This window comes from Hibiscus syriacus, unplaced genomic scaffold (genome assembly GCF_006381635.1).
Source record: "Hibiscus syriacus cultivar Baekdansim isolate YM2019G1 unplaced genomic scaffold, ASM638163v2 tig00001587_pilon, whole genome shotgun sequence".
NCBI classification, from domain to species: domain Eukaryota; kingdom Viridiplantae; phylum Streptophyta; class Magnoliopsida; order Malvales; family Malvaceae; genus Hibiscus; species Hibiscus syriacus.
Genome location: NW_024061877.1, coordinates 1 through 23,088, shown reverse-complemented (window position 1 = coordinate 23,088; position 23,088 = coordinate 1). Strand labels below are relative to the sequence as shown.

At 34.0% G+C, this 23,088-nt stretch overlaps 1 pseudogene; it reads left to right on the top strand.

Annotated features, from left to right (window-relative positions):
* The first annotated feature begins 737 nt into the window (after window positions 1-737).
* Window positions 738-22,608, top strand: LOC120128335 (annotated as a pseudogene).
* Window positions 22,609-23,088: the final 480 nt, after the last annotated feature.

The following is a 23,088-nucleotide window of genomic DNA, read 5'->3' as shown; positions in this document are numbered from 1 at the left end:
AATCTTACATTGTGGTCCATCAAAATTGATACTAAATAAATTAATTTAAGCTCAAGAATTTTCGAGGTGTGAGATGCAGGTTCGTGTAGTGTGCTTTCTGATGCAAGCGGGAGATTATATTCTTTTGTTCATATAGTGGCAGTGCTGAATCAAGGGGGCTTATGCGTTAGGATTGAGTTAAATGGCATAGGTGGTGTTGGTGTTCAGTAGTGTGGCTTGTCTGATACCTTGAGAATTCTGTGGAGCATTTCTTTTAAGATATTTGGGTGGTCATTTATTATGGCTGATCTCTGTCTGATGCTGCTTGTATTTCCTTTCTTTGGAATTGATTGGTTTTGTTGGCCGTGCGTAGTGTGGTATGCTCAGTTCTATTGTTGATTGTAAGCTTGACAACGGTATGGTGCACCATTTTTCATCTATTTTATTTAGAGTTAGGGAGATTTTTTAATGAGACCCAAGCCGTTAATCATTTTGCATGCGTTGTTTATCTAATACCATACAAAACCTTTTAAAAAATGGTTTCAATGCTCAAAGAAGAATCTAATCTTACGAGAGTTGCTTACGTAGGGTTTAATCTTTTAAAACAATCAGACAATGGTTTAACAAATTTCAAATTTGTTCAAATAAAGATAATATTTTAAAATGGTCAACTAAAGGCTCAATCTTTTCAACTGCTTAAATGAAGGCCTAATGTATGCAACAACATGTTTCACTATTAGACACTTATTTGAACATATTGGGGGTGTTTGTAAATAACTTATAGTTGGTAGTTGGTAGTTGATTCTAGTAATTGGTTTGGTCAACTGATTTGATTAGTTGATTTGAGAAATTAATTTGATTAATTGTTTATACAAAAGTGTTCGATAAAATTTAAATGATAGCCGATAGTTGATATGGGTAAAATGAAAAATAAGGGTATGATATATTTAATTGTTAAGTGTGTGTATGTTTTACAATACTTTAGTCTTTATTGGAGTAAAATTATTCAGATAAAATACTTTTGACTAAGAATTACAAATATCACTATTAGACACTTATTTGAACATATTGGGGTGTTTGGTAAATAACTTATAGTTGATTTTTTTAGCTAATTCTAGTAAATGGTTTGATCAACTGATTTGATTAGCTGATTTGAGAAATTGATTTGATTAACTGTTTATATAAAAAGTGTTCGGTAAATTTAACTAATAGTTGATAGCTTATATGGGTAAAATGACAAATAAATGTATGATACATTTAATTGTTAAGCACATGTATATTTTACAATACTTTAGTCTTTATTGAGGTGAAATTATTCAGATAAAATACTTTAGTGAGATTGATACATACTATTAACTTGGTATAAAATATCAACTTTATATTTTTTTTTATTTTCATGTTTTGCTATATTTTTTTAACTAAAATATATTTGAGAATCTACAACTAAAAAATAGAATAATAAAATAAAATTTCATTAATTCATCATTAGACGTTGCATAAAATTGATTTTACACAATTTCATTGAAAATAAATTTAGATTACATAAATATTCAAGAAAGACATGCATATCCAAACAAGTACAAACAAATATACTTTCATGTTTTGCTATATTTTCTTAACTAAAATATATTTGAGAATCTACAACTAAAAAATAGAATAATAAAATAAAATTTCATTAATTCATCATTAGACGTTGCATAAAATTGATTTTACACAATTTCATTGAAAATAAATTTAGATTACATAAATATTCAAGAAAGACATGCATATCCAAACAAGTACAAACAAATATACTTTCATGTTTTGCTATATTTTCTTAACTAAAATATATTTGAGAATCTACAACTAAAAAATAGAATAATAAAATAAAATTTCATTAATTCATCATTAGACGTTGCATAAAATTGATTTTACACAATTTCATTGAAAATAAATTTAGATTACATAAATATTCAAGAAAGACATACATATCCAAACGAGTACAAACAAATAGAAATATTTAAGAAACATGGTGTGGTTTTATGGCAATGATGTAATTATGGAAATAATAAGGTCAAATATGTCATTTAAATCTTATTTTGCAATCAACTCTCCCAAACCGCTGGATTTTCCAACGTTTTAATTTTCACCTTATTTTGCACAATCAGCTATTTCAAAAAGGTGTTTACCAAACACTAAAATTGAAAGGTTTGACTATCAATCAGTTATTTATGCTTAAATAAACTAAAATCTCTTCAAAAAAAAAATTGTTTACCAAACACCACATATTTTAAAATTCCATCCTTATTTAATCGTATTAAAAAATTAAACCCTTACTTAAGCATATCAAAAATATGATGGACCCTTATTTGATTATTTTGAAAAGTTAGACTTTTTATTAACAGCCTCTAAAAGTTTATTCCATTATTCGAGCATTTTCCTACTAAATTAGAACTTACTACAAAAAGTAACGGTTGAAACTAGGGATTGCAAGTGGGCGAATTTTTTTTGGATCTAATATGATCACAAATTTTATTTCATATAGAAACCTACCACGTTTTGGATAAAAATGTCGAATTTTATTTATACAGCTTTTCTTATGCTTGTCGTATAAGATTTTGGGGGTAACTTCCTCTTTCATTTTCAAAATTTGAGCAAAAGATTAAAGTTTTTCAATCGTTAGCTCTTTATTTGGGACCCATAAATAAACCTAATCATATTCGATATTCAAATAAATTAAATGAACCCTAATAGGAAATTAAGCGATGTTTTCAAGCACTAATTAAATTTTAGAAATCGGAGCCAAGAAAGTCAAGCTTTGTTTGCATGAAATGAAAGGAGTAGGGTTATCGGATTTTGACTTTTTATGGAGTCTAGTTTCTAAGCTGCACCCATTTTTTTCCTCCCTGCTGTCCCTTTTCCACACAACCATATTTAGATTTTTAATCGACAACTGGGTAGAAATGTTCTCCTTTACGGGTAAATCAATTTTCTTCGAGAAAATAAATACTAATATTTATGTAGGCTGTCGTTTGTTTATTCGTAGACACATTAATTGGTATAATCTCTCCATCAAACCCAAATCTTGCAAAGATTTCCCACTTCCTGGTGCTCATTATGCCCGAACCTGACCCGATTGAGTTGAACTTTTAAAAAAATCGGGTTTAAATCGAATTTTGTTTTTTAAGGTGACAAAATAAAATTCGACCCAAACCCATAAAAAATGTTTTCAAATGAATATGTGACAAATTTTAGTACTAAAAGTGTGATTATTGGAAAGATTGAAAACAAATGGCATGATTAACTGTGATTACAGATTGAAAGAGTATATGGGCAATTTTGGTTTTTGCATATGAATTCTAGCTGTAATCAAACTAAGAAAGAAATGAGTGCTAATCTAATCTAATCTAACCATTAAAGCAGAAAAAGTAATATAAAAGTGATATAGAGTAGATTTCAATTGAGATAGGATTATATTAGAACCCATAAAAATGGCAGGTATTTTGTAGGGTAGTGATTAAATGCAACTATTTCCCCATGTGAAATTTGATGGCATTTTCGACTTGTTTACCAAAACACTTGGGAGAAATTAGTTTCTACTCCATTTTTAATAGTTTATTTTATGTTACACCTCTTCCAAATAGCTTCCTCTTATCCAAACTTTTAGAATTTTATATCTTTCGCATAGTTGATCTGATCGCAATCAAATTCATAACCAATAAACTCTATTATATAATGATATTGTCGATTCACTTTATCGACTTGCAAATAATAATTATGATATTAAACCTGACATTCATGTACATTGAGAATCAGTATATAAAACTTCCAACACAGTGGATAGGTGACCCGATCTCTTGAATTCGTTCTATCTCTCTCTTCTCTTCTTTTCTCTTACATTGTTCATCATCTTCATTCTTTATAAAAGTAGTTGATTACGACTCTTTAGCCAAACCAGAAAAGATAAATTGCATATAGTTATCGTAACCTATATTTTGTCATTAACCATAAAACTGATTTATAAATCAACAAAAATTAGTTTGCTTTTTGTGACAAAATGTGTAGATGTAATCAAATAAAAGGGCACTCATAGTTTTAGCTTGGAATTGAGAGTCCAAAGGCTGCATTCCACAAATATTTTGGATTTCACACAGTTTCATGCTTCTACTCTAATATTTACTAAATAAATAAATTTGTTCAACTTTTGGATCACATGTCTAGCAAGTGCCCTACCATCTCTTTTACTTGGTTTCCGCTGCTCGAGATCGTGGAAAGCTTTTTGATTAAACAAATAGTATGGTATGTAATAATTTAAAGAATCAAATGTTTTATATTAACAAAATAAATATAAGTACACCCCACATCCATGTATATTAATTCTTCAATCTGAAATTATAAAGTATTTAATCCTGTGAAATAAAAGTAATTATGGAAAATAGGTTTGGGAGGGTCCATCATATTATCAAGTTTGCTGGAACTTCACTCCCAAATCTGATGGGTTGTTCTTTTGATTTATATAGTCATAAAGATGTATTGCAATTTTAATAAGACAAGGGAAAGATATTGTATATAATAACGATGGGGTCTATTCATCATATTATATATATATATATATTTTTTAAATATAGCCCAAACACACTTTAAATGTTTTCCATAACCATATTATATTCTATAAAAAAATATTATTATATTTATACTAAAAAGTTATTGAGTAAAATATGTGAGTAGACAATTATTTATCGCTTAATGTTGAAAATATTAAGTTAATTTATTTATAAAAAAACGTATATTTGAATTTAAATATTTAAATTTTATTCAAAACTATACAAAATGATAGTAATATCCTATATTAATAAAATTAAAATTATGAAATAGGAAAATTTCAAGATGCAGATTTGTTATTGTCAATAAATATAATTGTATTTTTCATAAGGAGGAGGAGGTGGTGTTACTTAAGATTCAACCCAAAATTTAATATCAATCGAAATTAAAATAATGTTTCTTATCAATATATCGCATGTTTAGTCATAAAGAATATAATTACATTTAATAATAAATTTTATTAATATCTTAAAACAATGTTTTAATATAAATTAAATACTTATATTTTAATAATTAATTTTGTAGTTCGTCAAATAACTTTTGAGATAGCTAATTTCATTCATATGGATTTGACCCAAATCAAATATATATTTTTTAAAAAATTAATTAATATAATATTTTAAATAAAAAAATAAATTTAAGCAAATAAAAATTTTATCATTGTCTTTGGATTAATTTAATCTTTGAACATTTTTTTTTTGGTGCAATGATCTTGAACACTTTTAGGTCACAACTAATTATGGCTTATTCAACTCTGATTTCACATGGCATTGAATAATGATTATTATTCGTATTATATCAAAATTAATCAGTATAATTTAATAAACTTGTAACAGATTAACATAATAATATAATTAACAATGATTTATGCACACTCAATCACAGTAAAGACAATGGGATGGTATAGTGTCAATCACGTGCTTCACTTTTGAGAGTTATATATGAGTGGGGTTTGGTTAAAGTCCATAATAAGTCCCTATATTGTATTAAAAGTTTATTTTAGTTTATCTTTTCTAAAAGGGGATTTTTTAATCCTTGTACATTTGAAAAGTTAACATTTGCGGTCCAAAATGTGAAAGTTATGGGTAGTTGGTTTAAATATTTTTGATTAAACACTCTTTTATCATATCTCGGTCAACAAGTTAACGCCCAACTCATATGATCGTTAATTTTTTAACAAAAAGGGTGAGTTTGGAATATATGAATAACTGAGTGATCATTTTGTAACTTTTAATAATATATTCAGGTGACTATTTGTGTATTTTACCCTTTTATTTAAATATTAGTCTCTCCCCTCTACTTTTGTATATTACCTGCCAATTAAATCATTGAGATTAATAAGACTTATATAACAAATAAATACATAAAGTATATTATCTATTTTATTTAAGTACCTATAGCATTTTCGGTCAAAATAAGTACATAAAATTATCTTTTTGGTCAAAATATATATCTTAAATATTTTTTAGTCAAAATAAGCACATAAAATATTCGATTTTTTCATCCAAGTACCTAAAATATTCTTTATTTAATGGTGCATATCAACTATTTTAGAACTCAGATGAAAACGTTTGAATAGTTTATGTACCTATTTTGACATAAAAATATTTTAGGTACATATTTTGATTAAAAATATAATTTTATATGTTTATTTAAAAAAATAGGTACTTAAATGGAAAATAGAATATATTTTAGATATATAATTCCTATTAATAATAATATTCTTTTGTAAGTAATTTTTTTATTGGAAGTTTGACCACCGACTCACCTGCTTTACACCTAAATTTTACCGAACTTCCTGGAATTTTACATGTTTTATTTTATTATATTCCCTATCAAATGATCACATCCCATGGTTGTTGTGCAATTTTAATTTAACAAAAATAATTTCTTAGGTGTTTTGTAAAAGATTCATGGGTATTATCCATCCGAATCTACCGGTGCTTCCGTCAATAATATATAACCTCAGCACAGCAAAGTAACAGAGATTTCCAAAGTGAAGTACGCTTTGCAATGGAAACGATTAGCCAATTGTATATTAACTATTAATATCTCAGTACATGTCCTCCTTTTTTTCTTATTAGTGATTTATTGGGTCGGTTTTTTAGTATGACTTTGGGTCATGTTTTTAGAGATAAGTTCAGGTTAACTTGAATTCAAATTTAGGATAAAATATTTAATTTGATGTGACCTAAAAAAATAATATAATTATAATTTATATATTTAAATATAACTACAATAATATTCTTCTATATATTATTTTTTATTAGATTTTTATTTTATTAAATAAAATTATAATTATAAATATATTTACTTCGGGTCGGGTTTGAGTTTTATCTTAAAATGCATGTTGGATTTTGGGTCGGGTGAAATTATCCTAAACTCGGTTCAAGTTGAGTTTTGGGTGGATGTTATATATTTTTCAGATCGGGTCAGATCGATAGAAAAACCTAACTCAACCCAACTCATACTTATTCTTATCTAATAATATCCATGCATATTTTTAATAAATCCCTTAACGTATCTGTGGCCCTTAAGCAGGGATGAACCAAGAAAGGATGGTAGACGACAATCGATAAAAAAACCTAACTCAACCCAACTAATGCTTATTCTTATATAATATCCAACTCAGTTGGTAGAGCACAAGGTTTTTAACCTTGAGGTCGTGGGATTGAGTCCCACGGAGGGCATTTCATAATTCGGAGGTCTCTTACGGAAGCTGCTCTCAACATGGTGTTGGGGGTAGCCTACTATCTTACCTCCCCCTTACTCCATACATATGGGAAAAAGAGACAACCATTTTTTTGTATTTATATTAATAATATATTTTTACACCCTTTCAAATTTTATAAATTCACATTCTTTTAAAATTTTAGAAGTTCATCCCATCACATAAGATCCTAAGAATATCTCTCTTTGGAGTATTTAAAATTGAATACCCGTATTTTCGGATACCCGATTTTCCTAGTTATATATTTATTGGTCCATGTCTCGGTCCGTTAAGTTTGGGTACTCGTAAAACTAGAGTACCCATATTTTTGGGTCACAGGTATATATTTTTTATTTTTTCAAATCCAAAACTTTTTTAAAAAATCACATAGAAAATACATAAAGTTTAAAAGCTCATAATACATAATCACATAGAAAATACATAAAGTTTAAAAGCTCATAATACATAATCACATAGAAAATACATAAAGTTTAAAAGCTCATAATACATAATCATACACAAAAATTAGTGATTTGAAGTTAGTTTTAAGGATATATGTATTAAAGTTTATTTCCCAAAGAAAATATTAAAAATATTAATATCGATTGTGATTTTTTCATTCGAACCCCACATTGATAAATTAATATTTTTTTTAAATTTAAAACTTTAAAGGACATAATACAAAGCTAGAAAGAATTTAGGAATTTAAAATTAATTTTAAGGTAAAAATATTGAAAAACCTAAAATAAAAACACAACTCAAACTTGGCCCAAATACCCGTGAAAAATCAAAGGCTGGATAATTATTTTAGAGAACTACCCCCATTTTTTGGGTTCAGATCGATGAATCAACGTGCTAAATTAATTGAGTCAGATATTTTTAAACATCAATAAGGTTCTCTCACTTCATATATAAACAAGGAGTTAATCTCATACTTTGATTTCATACAATCAAACTATCCTAAAATTATAAAAAGAATTTTACACAATATTAATAAATCTTTAACTATACACGGTTGATTCATAGTATTGTCTAGAGTCCAAAGAGTATGAAATCATGACGATTAATTTATATTGGGTCGATAACTTTTTTTTTAAAATTACGGCATTATCTTCTTTTCTAAAGACAACTAATTATTCTGTAGAAGAGAAAGGTAGAACATGAAATTGATTACATGTAGCTGTAGTATATATATTAGCAGAAAATTATATATAAATTAAGATCCAACTACCAAAATTAAGAGGGATAACATAAAGGTTGAGACGAATAGATGGATCATGGTAGTTCATGGCCCTAGCAAATTAAAAGACACTTTAATTTTCAAAACTAGAAGAGATAATGTTTATTTTTTTGACATATCGAAGTTTAATGATTTGAATTTATTCAATTTATCTATTTTTATTCAAACAAATTTTCATTAATTATAAAAAATAAATACTAAATTGACCGTATAATCATCAGTATAGAGTAGTTGGAGAGTGTTATTTTTTCTCCAACTCTGACTCTGGTCACTTCTTAAAGCAGCATCTTAATTAATTTTGATTGACCAAAATTTCCCTCTGTTGCATTTCCTGCAAAAGGAAAAAAATAAAGCAGTAATTGTTTCCCATGACTTTAGGTGTAGCAAGATCAACTTCTGTAGCTAAATTCGTTCACCGAACTGCCCTTATGAAGGTGGGCCTGCCCTAACACTGCACCAGAAGTCGACAAATGGCCTAAAACTACACAACCTTGCCAATGAGGATTTGCAGAGAATACCCAGTACAGCAAGCGTGAAAAGAGAGAGATAACCCCTGTTTTTCTTCCCCCATATATATATATATATATATATATATATATATATATGGGATGTATATTTTATCTAAATTTAATGAGTTTTGATATGATATGATATAATATGATATGATTAAATTATTATTTTGAAAATGCAAGTTAATAAGTCTGGGTCGAGTGTTTCCTTTAAGGGTGGGTCAGATTGAATTAGGTTCAAGGTGAAAAATTTGATCTATCATAACATAATATTATAATATCCCATATATAGGGATAATTACAATAACACTTCTTTATATTTTATTTTTTAAAAGTAACCCTTATTTCTCCTAATATATAAGTTAAAATCCACTTATATTATATAAAATTAATAAATTCTATACTAATTTATAGTTATTAAATTTAAATAAATAAATGACTTAGATTTAATTAGAATATATAAGTCATAAATATTTTTTTAAAAAAATACCTTTTGAAATGTGAGCTAATATATGTAACCCGAATTGAAAGTTAATTCAGGTCATTGATAAAACAAATACAAATAATACAGCGACGTTGGCAGGTGGAAGTACTCTGACTGAGGAGTATGAAAATGGCTAAAATTCGAGAATACAAATGGTAGTTTTTTTCTCAAAATATTGGTCCGTTTGCTGCCATTTTCTATAAAGAACAAAATTTAGAGGAATCCCCAGATTTGTTAATGATTTCCTGACCTGGGTTTTCTTTTCCTTTTATTTTTCTGGGTGGAATCCTATTCTTTTTTCTTTTTTTTTCCTTTAAAGAATTTCAGTTTGATATATAATATTAAGTGTATAATGTGCATTTCTGCAAATGAAATTCTCCTCTCTTTCTCTCTCTCTAGGGACAAGAATTAATGGTGGGAAATTGATGAGATCTTAGTTGTTGGATCTGATAAATTATTGTTAAAGCTCCAACTTGGGATTTTACTTTACTTTTTTTTTTCAAGAATGTTTTAGTGAATTTATTTATTTATCCTTAAAAATTTAGTCAAATTTTTAGGATTATTTGTTTATCTAATTTTAAAATTATAAAATTTTATAACTTCCAACCAAAAATAATATTTTGATATAATATAAGATTAAATGACTATTTTTCATTTTATGAATCTCTCTATCGTTAATCATCTTTTTCAATTTATATGTTCTCTCTTTTTTTCCACAAATACTCCCGTAAAACTTTTTATCCAAATTAAAAGAGATCGAACCGTAGAAAGCCATCTCATTTCTTTCCTCAACAACCATTAATATTTTAGGGTGAAAATTTGTACTAGGTTTCATGTTTTATATCCAAGGTTAATAGAGGACTAGAGGTTAAAAACAAAATTTAAGATTTGGGAAACAATTATTTAGTCCAAAATTCTCGAATTTATTATTGCTTACTGACCTTCCAACCTGAATTGAAGTAGGCATGTCAGGTCAGGATACCTAAACTCTTTAAACCCCATTTTTATTAAGCCTCAAGATTACTCCTTGCTCCTTAACTAATGAGGTGTCTTGTAAGATTGATCCAATCTTGCTTAGTGGACAAAATACTATTATTGCACTTAATTAATACTAACAGTTAGTGTTTACCACTTAATCTTCCATTAAAGTCCCTTTCCATTTCACTTTATTTTGAATTAAGTGATTGGTTCGGTTGGTGAGTGAGCTCATTTATTTTGACACCATTAATAATTGGGTAAACTACGTATTTAGTCGGTTAATTATTCTCGTAATTTTATTTTAATCATTTATCTTTTTTTTAAAATTATACTTCATGTTATGTTTCTTTTTTGTTTTGGTCACCATTGTTAAAAATTTAACGATACTATTAATGTCTCACCACAAGATAAAGTCATATTAGTCAGTTAATTGTTCTCGTAATTTTATTTTAATAATTTATTTTTTTTAAATTATACTTCATGTTATGTTTTGGTCACCACCGTTAAAAAAATTAACGATGCTATTAATGTCTCACCACAAGATAAAACCATATTAACATTAAAAAAAACACACATCACCATTTTTATTTTTACTTTTTTACAATAAAACAAAATAAAAAAAACACACATCTCCATTTTTATAAAATTAGCTGAATTTTAGTGATGGAACTGCTCTGGGCGCTTGATAGCAGGTCTAATGGGCACTCAGATCTTGGTCTTCTTCGTTGCTGATTGCTGGGTTTTCTTCCTGATTTTGGTTGCAACTGATCTGTTTTCTCTATTCCTTCTTGAATTTTATGGAACCTTTGTCTTCCGAGCTTGATTGGAGAAAGCTTTTTCGAGGAACGAAGGAGCAATCCCTAGAGTTCTTTCCGCCTGAAGTGCTGGAGGGTATTTCGACTGTAAAGCCTCCTGTCGCTGTATTTGATGAGGGAATTGCTGAATGAGATTGTGCTATGGTTGGGCAGTTCATTGGAGACGCTCCCAACTTTGGCTCTATGCAGCGTATTGCTGAGATTATTTGGGGGAAAGCTTCTCATGTTAAGGTAAGCTTGGCTGGGCACAACCTATATGTTTTTCATTATCTAATTCGGATTTGAGAGACTGGGTGCTTGAGAATGGCCCTTGGCACATTCAAAACAAGCCTCTTGTGTTAAGAAAATGGGAACCGAGCTTGAGGAAACTTGATTTTGATCTAAAATGCATGCTTGTCTGGGTTCAATTATACAATTTTCCTTTGGAGCTTTTTTCTCGAGTAGGTCTTAGCTATATAGCTAGTGATGTGGGTAATCCATTGTATATGGATATTGTTACTTCTTCAAAGGAGAGACTCGAATTTACCAAAGTTTGTGTTGAGGTTGAAGCTGGGGCAGTGATCCCTGAGGTGATCCATGTAGTTTTAAGGGATGGCTCTATTGCAAAAAATAGGGTGTATGCTCATTGGTTTCCTAAGATTTGCTTGCAGTGTAACACTTTTGGCCATTTAGCAAGTAGTTGTGTTGAAGTGCTAAAAGCCCCTGTGAAAACCAAGGAAACAAAGGAAACTCATTTTTGGAGGAAGAATGTGAGTTCAAGTACTCTTGGTAATGCTAGTAAAGAGGGATTGGTTGGTAATTCTAGCTTGCCTTTGGCTCCCTCTTCCTCTGCCACTCAGACGACTCAATCAAGTAGTGAGATGCAAAGGGCTACTAGTTTGAAATTAGGTGTTGTTGAGGAAGTATCTGTTTTTGCTCTTCAAGAGCCTACTGATCCCTCTCTGCAGGTGGATAAGGAAGTGGCAGACAGTCATGGGAAAGATGACCAAGTTGGTTCTGGTGAGCTGCCAACTGACCCTGCTAGTCATGGTAGTAAGGCCGAGTCAATGGGGAGTGTTGTTCTTCACGCTCAATCTCTACAAGCTGTCGAGAAAGTTTCGATTAGTGGTGGTCAGATTGATGCTGCTGGAGATAAAATCATCCCTAAAGCTACAAACTATGGTGGAGATTTCCCTTCTCTACAAGATTCCATAAATCAAAAGAGGAAGGCTAGGGGGAAAAAGAAGGATAATACTGGTTCATCTAGCAAATTGGAAACTCTTGCTGGAGGTGGTGTTCTTGATGGGCCAAGGAAGACTAGAACAACATCCTTGGGAGTTGCTATGCTTCTTAATGAAATAAAGACAAAAAAGAAAGAGCATTTGGATAGGGCTAATGGCCTTGAGGTAAGTTGTGGTGTTGCTAGTAGAGATCCTCCTATACCTAACAAATGATATTTAGTTTTTGTAATGTTAGGGGGATCAATAATAGCCTCAAATTAAGAAGAGTCATGAGGAGGTTGGAGGCTCTATGTGTTGATGTTACATGTTTTATGGAAACTAGAGTTCGAAGTGCAAATTTCTCAAAGGTTTTTGAAGCTTTGAGTGTTGATTGGAATTTTGCTGCTAATTATGATTTTTCTGATGGATGCAGGCTTTGGGTGTTGTGGAGGAAAGGGCTGGCTTTTTCTTTCTTAAAAGGTTGTGATCAGGCCCTTACTATTGTTGGAGATGTAGTTGGTCATAGCATGGTTATTACTGCTGTGTATGGTAGAAACAATGGACTGGCTAGGAGGGGTCTTTGGGAGCATTTGAAGAATCTTGAAGCTGACATTGGTTCTCTCACATGGCTTATTGGGGGTGATTTCAATGTTGTTTCCAATGCTCAAGAAAGTTCATATTTTGATATTTTGGGATTGTATAGCAGTTCTGACATGGAGGATTTTAAAGGATGCTTGGTGGATTTGGAGTTGTAGGACCATCCTTATTCTGGCCCCCTGTTCACCTGGTCAAATAAGCAAGAAAATTCTTATTTGGCTCGAAAACTGGACAGAATACTTATAAATTCTCAATGGTTGCTGGAATTCCCTGACTCATTTGTGGAGTTTCAAGCTCAGGGAGTCTCAGATCACTGCCTTGGCATAGTTTGGTCTCAAAGAAGTGCTCAAGTCCATAGGCCTAAGCCTTTTAAATTTTTTAATTGTTGGACTGCAAATGTAAATTTTTTGAGGGTGGTAAGGGATTCTTGGCAAGAACAGTGTACTGAAAATACGATGCAAATTCTGTTCTGCAAGATGAAAAGGCTCAAACCTGTGTTAAGGGAGTTTAACAAGAGCTTTTTCTCTGACATCTCTGGTAGAGTGGCTGGTAAGAGGGCTGAACTGGAATCTATCCAGATTCACAATCTTGGCCAAGTTGATCATAGAAGAGTGGCTGAAGAGAAGTGGTTCAGGCAGAATTAATTGAATTGGAAGCTGCAGAATCTGAGTTTTATAGGCAACAAGCAAAAGCTCACTGGTTGCAAGAAGGTGACTTGAATACTAAATTCTTTCATCAGAGAGTTGAATCAAATAAAAACGGAATACTATTAGAATTATTAAAGATGAGAATGGGGCGTTTCATGAATCTTTTGATGGTATGGCTACTGAGCTGGTTAATTTTTTCAAGGGCCTTATTGGCACTCCTGACCCTCTCGTGAAGGGCTGTTATGTGGAATGACTGAAATCTTTGTTGAACTACTCCTTGCCTGATGGAGCTGATGCACTCCTTGTTGGTGAGATCACAGATAAGGAGATTAAGGAAGCACTTTTCAGGCAGGGGAAAGATAAAAGCCCAGGGCCAGATGGTTACACTCCATGGTTTTTCAAGGTAGCATGGGAGATTGTTTGTAAAGATTTTCTGGCTGCTATCAGGTATTTCTTTCATACATCTTCACTCCTGCCTGCTTTTAATGCCACCACAATTACCTTGGTGCCTAAATCCTTGAATGCTTGTATGGCTAAGGACTTTAGGCCTATTTCTTGCTGCTCAGTTATTTACAAAACAATTACAAGGATTTTAGTCACTAGACTGGCAGTCTATTTCCCTGGTATGATTTCTCATAACCAATCAGCATTTGTAAAGGGTCGAAATATTGCTGAAAATACCTTGCTTGCTCAGGAGATTGTTAGAGGTTACTCTAGGAAAAATCTTTCTCCTCGATGTTCTTTGAAAATAGATCTCCAAAAAGCTTTTGATTCAGTTTGCTGGGGTTTTTTTTACTGAATGTTCTTGAAGCTTTGGGTTTGCCTTCCATTTTTTGTGGATGGATCAAAGCATGTATGACTTCTCCTATGTATTCTATTTCTTTAAATGGTAGTTTGGTAGGGTATTTTTTGGGAGCAAGAGGAGTGAGGCAAGGGGACCCATTGTCTCCATACCTCTTTGTTATTGTGATGAATGTGCTTTCAATCCTGCTGAATGTTGCTGCTAAGGATGGTGTCTTTAAGTTCCATCCAAAATGCAAGAAAATTTATCTTACCCACCTTTGTTTTGCTGATGATTTACTCCTGTTCTGCCATGGATCTCTTGATTCTGTTATTGGGGTTGTGAGCATTCTCGACAGTTTCTATGAACTCTCTGGTTTAAGATTAAATGCTATGAAATCTGAGTTTTTTGCTAGTGGGGTGCCTGAGAATAGCCTGTAGCAGATTCATTTAGCTAATGGTTTCAAAATTGGCCAGTTGCCTGTTAGATACCTAGGAGTGCCTTTGGTTACTCGAAAGCTCATAAGTAAGGATTGCTCGGCTTTACTTGTTAAAATTAAGAGTATGATTGATAAATGGTCTAGCAGGCATCTAAGCTTTGGGGGAAGACTTCAGCTTGTTAAATCTATTTTATTTAGCATCTTTGGCTATTGGAGTAGACAACTTGTCTTGCCCAAAGGTGTTATTACTGACATTGAGAAGCTCTGCATGAGGTTTTTTTGGAGGGGAAATGATATTCCAGCAAAAGGGGCTAGAGTGAGCTGGAGTCAGATTTTTTGTTTAAAATCTGAAGGTGGTTTGGGCCTAAGGAAGTTAACAGATTGGAGCAAGGCTTGCTGCCTTTTGCTTGTCAGGAAAATTCTTGCTGATGAGGGGTCCTTATGGATTGCATGGATCAAAGGTTATTGCTTCAAAACTATGGATTATTGGAATGTTGGTTGCAAACTCCATTTTAGCTGGATTCTCAGGAAATTGATAAAGCTAAGGGATGAAGCTAGAAGACTGTTCTGGTCTGCTACTAATTTGGTGCAGTTCAAAGGTGGTTGGATTTGGGATAGTGTTCGAGAAAAGAGAGACAAGGTTGATTGTCATGTACTTATTTGGTTCACTGCTCATATTCCTAAATTTTCCATTATAGCTTGGATGGTGATTCTTGATAGGTTGCCAACAAGGGACAGATTAGTCAGATTTGGCGTGGTGACTGATGATGCATGTGGGCTATGTGCTGCTGGCCAGAAATCCCGAAATCATCTCTTCTTGGACTGTTCTTATGCAAAGGAGGTTTGGGGTACTATTCTGCGAGCTTGTGGACTCCAGCTTCAGGTGTTTCACTGCTGGAATGATGCTTTGCACTGGCTGGTATCGAGTTTGAAAGGTAAATCCCTTTTTCGAATACTAAAGCTAGCTTGGACTAGTTTTGTTATTTTGTCTGAGAGGAGCGGATCACAGGATTTTTAGAGGTGTGATCCGTCCAGCTGAGGAAATTGTTGATAGAGTTAGAGAGGCAGTTAGAATCAAAATGTATAGGAGTCATGTGAACATATTGGATAATGTAATAGGAGGTTGTGTCTTGCTTGGAATTTGATTTAGTCGTTTGAATGTTCTTTGTAATAGCTTGCTGCTTCCTTTTGGATAAATAAAAACTTTACTTATCAAAAAAAAAAAAAAAACTGTGCATTTACAAGTAACTCTGCTTTCGTTAAAAATGGACCAATATGTATTTCCATCGTCCTTTTTCATTGAAAAATACATATTTTTATTTTACTTTGTGTGAATCATTGACAAAAAGATGTTTCGGTGCTTGGTTTTATATGTAACAATGTGAGTGGTGGTGTTTTTTTAACATATGGTTAGGAAAGGACAGCGAGATTAATGGAGATTGGCACACAAATCACACAAGAGGAAGGTTAAAATGATTATTTAAAGGTTTCAACTTCGAGAACAAGGCATATTTGAGCAAATCTACTTGATAAATAAGCCAATTCTTCATTAAAGAAAATAAATTTAACAGTCATGAGATTAATGGACTGTTAATTGGTATTTGGGTTTCTTTCTTTTTTGTTCTCCACAGTTTTGAAGCTGTTTTGGTCAAACTCCCATCACTATGTATTCACACACTGGTTTTCGGTTGGAAATCCCTTTCTTTTGCATGTTTTGTCACTTTCCATGTTTTTGAAAATAAAAATCCCATTCAACCGCTAATGGTTGATATGATGTCTTAAAACAACAGCAAAACATAGGTGTAAAAACTGAGAAAGAACAAACAGATTAGCAAAAGTTTAAATAGTGGGAAACAATGAGTTGAAAAAGCCAGATAAATACTGGGGGAAAAGAGATAATGAAGAGAGTCTTTAGTTCGTAAAACTTAGATATTTTTATTTTATTTTGCAAATGTCACAAGATTCGGAAGAGACAAAGACGATCGAGCAATGGAAATGGTCCGAAATGCAAGGCCTTGAACTTGTGTCACAACCGGAGGAAACTCAAGTTGAAGCTCAAGCTCATCAGGGAAGTGCAGGAGAGAGAAGAAGAGAAATGGAAAACTCTGCAGCTTCTTCTTCTTCTTCTTCGGAGAAGAAGAAAGATGGGAGTAGTAATGGTGGGAAAGGAGAGAAATCAGATGATGTTCCTTCAGTTGGTTTTGGTGAACTCTTTAGATTTGCTGATGGTTTGGATTATGTGTTGATGGGAATTGGCTCACTTGGTGCTCTTGTACACGGCTGTTCTTTGCCTATATTCCTCCGTTTCTTTGCCGATCTTGTCAATTCTTTTGGTTCTAATGCTAACAACATGGACAAGATGATGCAAGAAGTTTTAAAGGTCATTACTTTTTAAAACTCCATTTTTCCCTAAACGAATTTTCACTAAAAAAGTAAACGTTTCTTCTATTCTTTTTCTTGATTTGCAGTATGCATTTTACTTCCTTGTGGTGGGCGCTGCAATTTGGGCATCTTCATGGGCAGGTCATTAAATTCATTGAAAAAAAAGTTATCTTCTTCTGGTTTTAGTTCACAATTCTGGGTTGTTTAAAGCCTGATTTTTTTATGCAGAAATATCTTGTTGGATGTGGACTGGAGAGCGACAAACAACAAGATGAGGATCAAATACTTGGAAGCAGCTTTGAATCAAGACATTCAATACTTTGACACTGAGGTTAGAACATCTGATGTTGTGTTTGCCATCAACACTGATGCAGTGATGGTGCAGGATGCCATTAGCGAGAAGGTAAAGAAGAAACTGAAATATAATTTTAAAAAAAAATTCCTTTTCTGTAAAAATTAAAAAATTTGGCTTTGTTTTGTGCAGTTGGGAAATTTCATCCACTACATGGCAACCTTTGTGTCTGGTTTTGTGGTGGGTTTTACAGCAGTATGGCAATTGGCTTTGGTCACATTGCAGTGGTTCCTCTCATTGCTGTGATTGGAGCAATCCATACCACCACATTAGCCAAGCTGTCTGCAAAAAGCCAAGAAGCTTTATCTCAAGGAGGAAATATTGTAGAACAGGTAAAAAAAGGGTGCAAAATTTGAGTTTCCATCATTTTATTCCCAGATTTCCCTCTGTTTTCTCATCTGGTTATTGCTAATCGCAGACGGTGGTTCAAATTCGGGTTGTTATGGCTTTTGTTGGTGAGTCAAGAGCATTACAAGCCTACTCTTCGGCATTGAAGGTTGCTCAAAGCTCGGTTACAAAACCGGATTCGCAAAGGGAATGGGATTGGGGGCGACTTACTTTGTCGTCTTTTGTTGTTGCTCTTCTTCTTTGGTATGGAGGTTACCTGGTTAGGCATCATTACACCAATGGAGGACTTGCCATTGCCACCATGTTTGCTGTTATGATTGGTGGATTGTAAGTACTCTGTTTTCAACATTTTTTTGTTGGTAAAGTATTTGATTTCCTAAAATCTCTCTTTAATTATTAGGGGTTTGGGCCAGTCTGCACCAAGCATGTCTGCATTTGCCAAGGCCAAAGTGGCAGCGGCGAAAATCTTCCGTATAATTGATCACAAACCGGGGATCGATAAAACAGCGAGTCTGGTTTGGAGTTGGAGTCCGTTACCGGTTTAGTTGAACTGAAAAATGTGGATTTTGCATACCCATCAAGGCTAGATGTAAGTATCCTTAACAATTTCTCCCTAACAGTTCCAGCTGGAAAAACCATAGCTTTGGTGGGAAGCAGTGGTTCGGGTAAAAGTACCGTCGTCTCCTCATTGAGAGATTCTACGATCCCACCTCAGGTAGCCTACTAAACTATTTAAGTTTCAACCTCTAACAAACACATCGAATCTATCCCCTTGAAGTAAATGTTTCTATGCTGTTGGAGTTCATTTAGTCCATGTGGATACACGTATTTGCAGATATTGTTTGTAGGGTTTGAAATCTCAGTAATTAATGTTCTTCTGCAGGAGAAGTTTTGCTCGACGGCATGACATAAAGACATTAAGCTGAGATGGTTGAGGCAACAAATCGGACTTGTGAGCCAAGAGCCTGCCCTCTTTGCCACCACCATTAAAGAAAACATTCTTCTGGGTAGGCCCGATGCGAACCAAATCGAGATCGAAGAAGCTGCCAGAGTGGCCAACGCACATTCGTTCATCGTAAAGCTTCCTGATGGTTTCGAAACTCAGGTTAGCTAATCTCGTATGGTTCATTTCTATATCGGTTCTAATAATTTTTACGAAGCTGTATACTTCACCAGGATTATCTACTGTCTGCAGCACTCCAAACATTAAAATGGTTGGAAACTTCATAAAACTATAAGATCATAAGATGAAACTAATTAAATGCTGAACTATATAATTGTTTAATTAAATATACCGGTTGGGCTGTTGACTTTATGGCAGTTGGAGAAGGTGAGGGAATGAATAAAGTAGGCACTAAGGAAGGTGACATTTAATCATGGATCTTGACCATAGGGACCTTATTTGGTTTGATTTTTTAATGCCATATGGTTGTTCCATTTGGTCAACAAACAGAACCCAACTTGTATTTTAATTTTGTACAATTTTTCAAGTCAAATAAGGGAAATCTTTGGCTATGCATGCATTTATCAGAAGGGAACATGGTTCAGTCAGCAATGCATGTGCAGGAATAAGACCAAATTACTTGGGGGGGGGGAGAGACGACCGTCAGAGAGTAAAGGACAATAAAATATACAAGGCCTCAAAAACCAATAATTTCTGAATGTTCTAATTTAGTAAGAATTGGTTTAAAATTACAAATATCTTATTTCTTGGTGCATTATTAAATAGGCATAAGACCCTTTATTTATTTAAGATGCCTTTAATTAAAACTAAAATGATGGTGAAATTATGCTTTGTATAAGTTAATGTGAATGCCACTGTGAGCTTGGGAAAGAAATGTAATTGAACTGCAAGCTGATAAAATTTCCATGCTTTATTTGTTTTCATATTCTGTCATGGGACAAAATGCAAAATAAGTTACAAAAATGGACAAATTTGACATGAAAGAATAAACCAATTGGTGGTAATAATTTGGAAATGGCAGGTTGGGGAAAGAGGACTTCAACTCTCGGGTGGGCAGAAGCAGAGAATTGCTATAGCCAGGGCAATGTTGAAGAACCCGGCAATTCTTCTATTGGACGAAGCAACTAGTGCACTAGACTCTGAGTCAGAAAAGCTGGTTCAAGAGGCTCTTGATCGTTTCATGATTGGAAGGACAACTCTCGTAATAGCCCATCGCCTTTCCACTATTCGTAAGGCTGATCTTGTAGCTGTAATCCAGCAGGGGAGTGTTTCTGAAATTGGAACACATGATGAGCTCATTTCCAAAGGAGAAAATGGTACCTATTCCAAGCTCATCCGAATGCAAGAAGCGGCACACGAAACTGCCCTTAACAATGCTAGAAAAAGTAGTGCAAGGTAGTTTCAACAAGTAGCATGTGTTTGTTAATATCATGAAAAACAGTTTAGACATTTTTAAAACCTAAAGGCCTACCTGTTAATTTGAGATCTGTCATAATGGTTCATCTGCAGGCCTTCTAGTGCCAGGAACTCTGTAAGCTCACCAATTATAACCCGAACTCATCATATGGCCGATCACCATATTCACGGAGGCTTTCTGACTTTTCTACTTCTGATTTTAGCCTTTCCCTTGAGGCCTCACACCCTAATTACCGAATGGAAAAGCTTGCCTTCAAGGAGCAAGCAAGTTCCTTTTGGCGCCTTGCGAAAATGAATTCTCCTGAATGGGTTTATGCTCTGGTTGGTTCTATAGGTTCCGTCGTCTGCGGATCCCTGAGTGCTTTCTTTGCATATGTTCTAAGTGCTGTTCTCAGTGTGTACTACAACCCGACCACGCTTACATGAGAAGAGAAATCGGGAAATACTGCTATTTATTGATTGGACTTTCATCAGCTGCCCTTCTCTTCAACACACTACAGCATTCCTTTTGGGATATTGTGGGAGAAAATCTCACGAAACGAGTGAGAGAGAGATGCTGACTGCGGTGCTGAAAAATGAAATTGCATGGTTTGATCAAGAGGAAAACGAGAGCGCTCGGATTTCCGCAAGGCTGGCTCTTGATGCCAACAATGTCCGATCAGCCATAGGAGACCGCATTTCAGTGATTGTGCAGAACACGGCTCTGATGTTAGTCGCTTGCACTGCGGCTTTGTTTTGCAGTGGCGCCTTGCCCTTGTCCTCATTTCAGTCTTCCCTGTGGTTGTAGCAGCAACAGTTTTGCAGGTTCGTTCTAAAACTGTTGTTCTATGTGAGAGTTTTCAAGTTATTTGAATTATATACTAAACTAATTCCTGTCAAGTCATTAACTGAATTTGTTTGATTTTCAACAGAAAATGTTTATGAAAGGTTTCTCAGGAGATTTAGAAGCTGCTCATGCCAAGGCTACACAACTAGCTGGAGAGGCTATTGCCAATGTAAGAACTGTCGCCGCCTTCAATTCGGAGAACAAAATTGTTGGCCTATTCTCGTCAAGCCTTCAAACTCCGTTGAAGCGCTGTTTCTGGAAGGGACAAATTGCAGGAAGCGGATTTGGGGTAGCTCAGTTTTCACTATATGCTTCTTATGCCCTTGGTCTTTGGTATGCTTCCTGGCTTGAAGCATGGAATCTCTGATTTTTCGAAGACAATCCGAGTATTTATGGTTCTCATGGTCTCTGCAATGGTGCGGCTGAAACATTGACTTTGGCTCCTGACTTCATCAAGGGAGGTCGAGCCATGCGGTCCGTCTTTGATCTTCTTGACCGTAAAACTGAGATAGAGCCTGATGACCCTGATGCCACACAGTTCCAGAATCGCCTCCGTGGGGAAGTTGAACTAAAGCATGTTGACTTTTCTTATCCCTCACGTCTGATGTCCCAATCTTCCGTGACCTTAATCTCCGTGCCCGTGCTGGAAAAACTCTTGCCTTGTTGGTCCGAGTGGATGTGGTAAGAGCTCGGTCATTGCACTTATTCAGCGATTCTACGAGCCATCATCTGGCCGTGTTATGATCGACGGAAAGGACATTAGGAAATACAACCTAAAATCCTTGAGAAACACATTGCAATTGTACCACAGGAGCCATGCCTCTTTGCTTCTACCATCTATGAAAATATTGCCTATGGACATGAGTCGGCAACTGAGGCCGAAATCATCGAGGCAGCTACACTAGCCAATGCCCACAAGTTCATATCCTCATTGCCCGACGGTTACAAAACATTTGTCGGGAGAGAGGAGTTCAACTCTCTGGGGGACAAAAACAAGAATCGCCATCGCAAGGGCTCTCCTGAGGAAGGCAGAGCTTATGCTGCTCGATGAGGCAACAAGCGCCCTTGATGCCGAGTCCGAGAGATCCGTCCAAGAGGCTCTAGACGTGCCTCCTCCGGGAAAACCACAATCGTGGTTGCTCATCGGTTGTCAACAATCCGAAACGCTCATGTCATTGCAGTGATCGACGACGGGAAAGTTGCAGAGCAAGGATCCCATTCACACTTGCTTAAAAATTATCCGGACGGGTGTTACGCGCGCATGATACAGTTACAAAGGTTTACACATAGTCAAGTTGTTGGAATGACATCAGCTCAAGTTCTTCAGCAAACCAAAGGATGACAATGAGAGAGAAGCTTAGTTAAACTTCAAGGATTATGGTAGAAAAAGGAGTATAATCCCATATACCCTTAAGATTTTTGGCTGTTTTTCTGGATTTAATGATTTGATATAATATATGTGCATTATCTTTTCTTCTCTTCATGTCTTCCTTTTAACCTTTTATGTTAATCTTTCATGGATCTTTAGTTCTTTCATACTATCCTGATACTGAAACGACATTATTGATGAAGGCAGTGGGGAACAATAATAGAGAAGCTCACATGCGCAATGAAAGGAGAAAGCAAGTTGGAAAAGAAACAAGAGTGTAAAAGAAGGAACAGACAGAGAACCAAAAGGGGAATGGATATGATAGTGGAGAAGGGAAATGACAGGGAGATGATGATGTTGGTTCATGGCATCTTCATCTCAACATGTGATACATGAGAGCGTTGTGGAGCCCTCAACCTAATCTCTTTTGTTTGGTTAAAAGGAACTATATATATATATATAGATGAGGTGT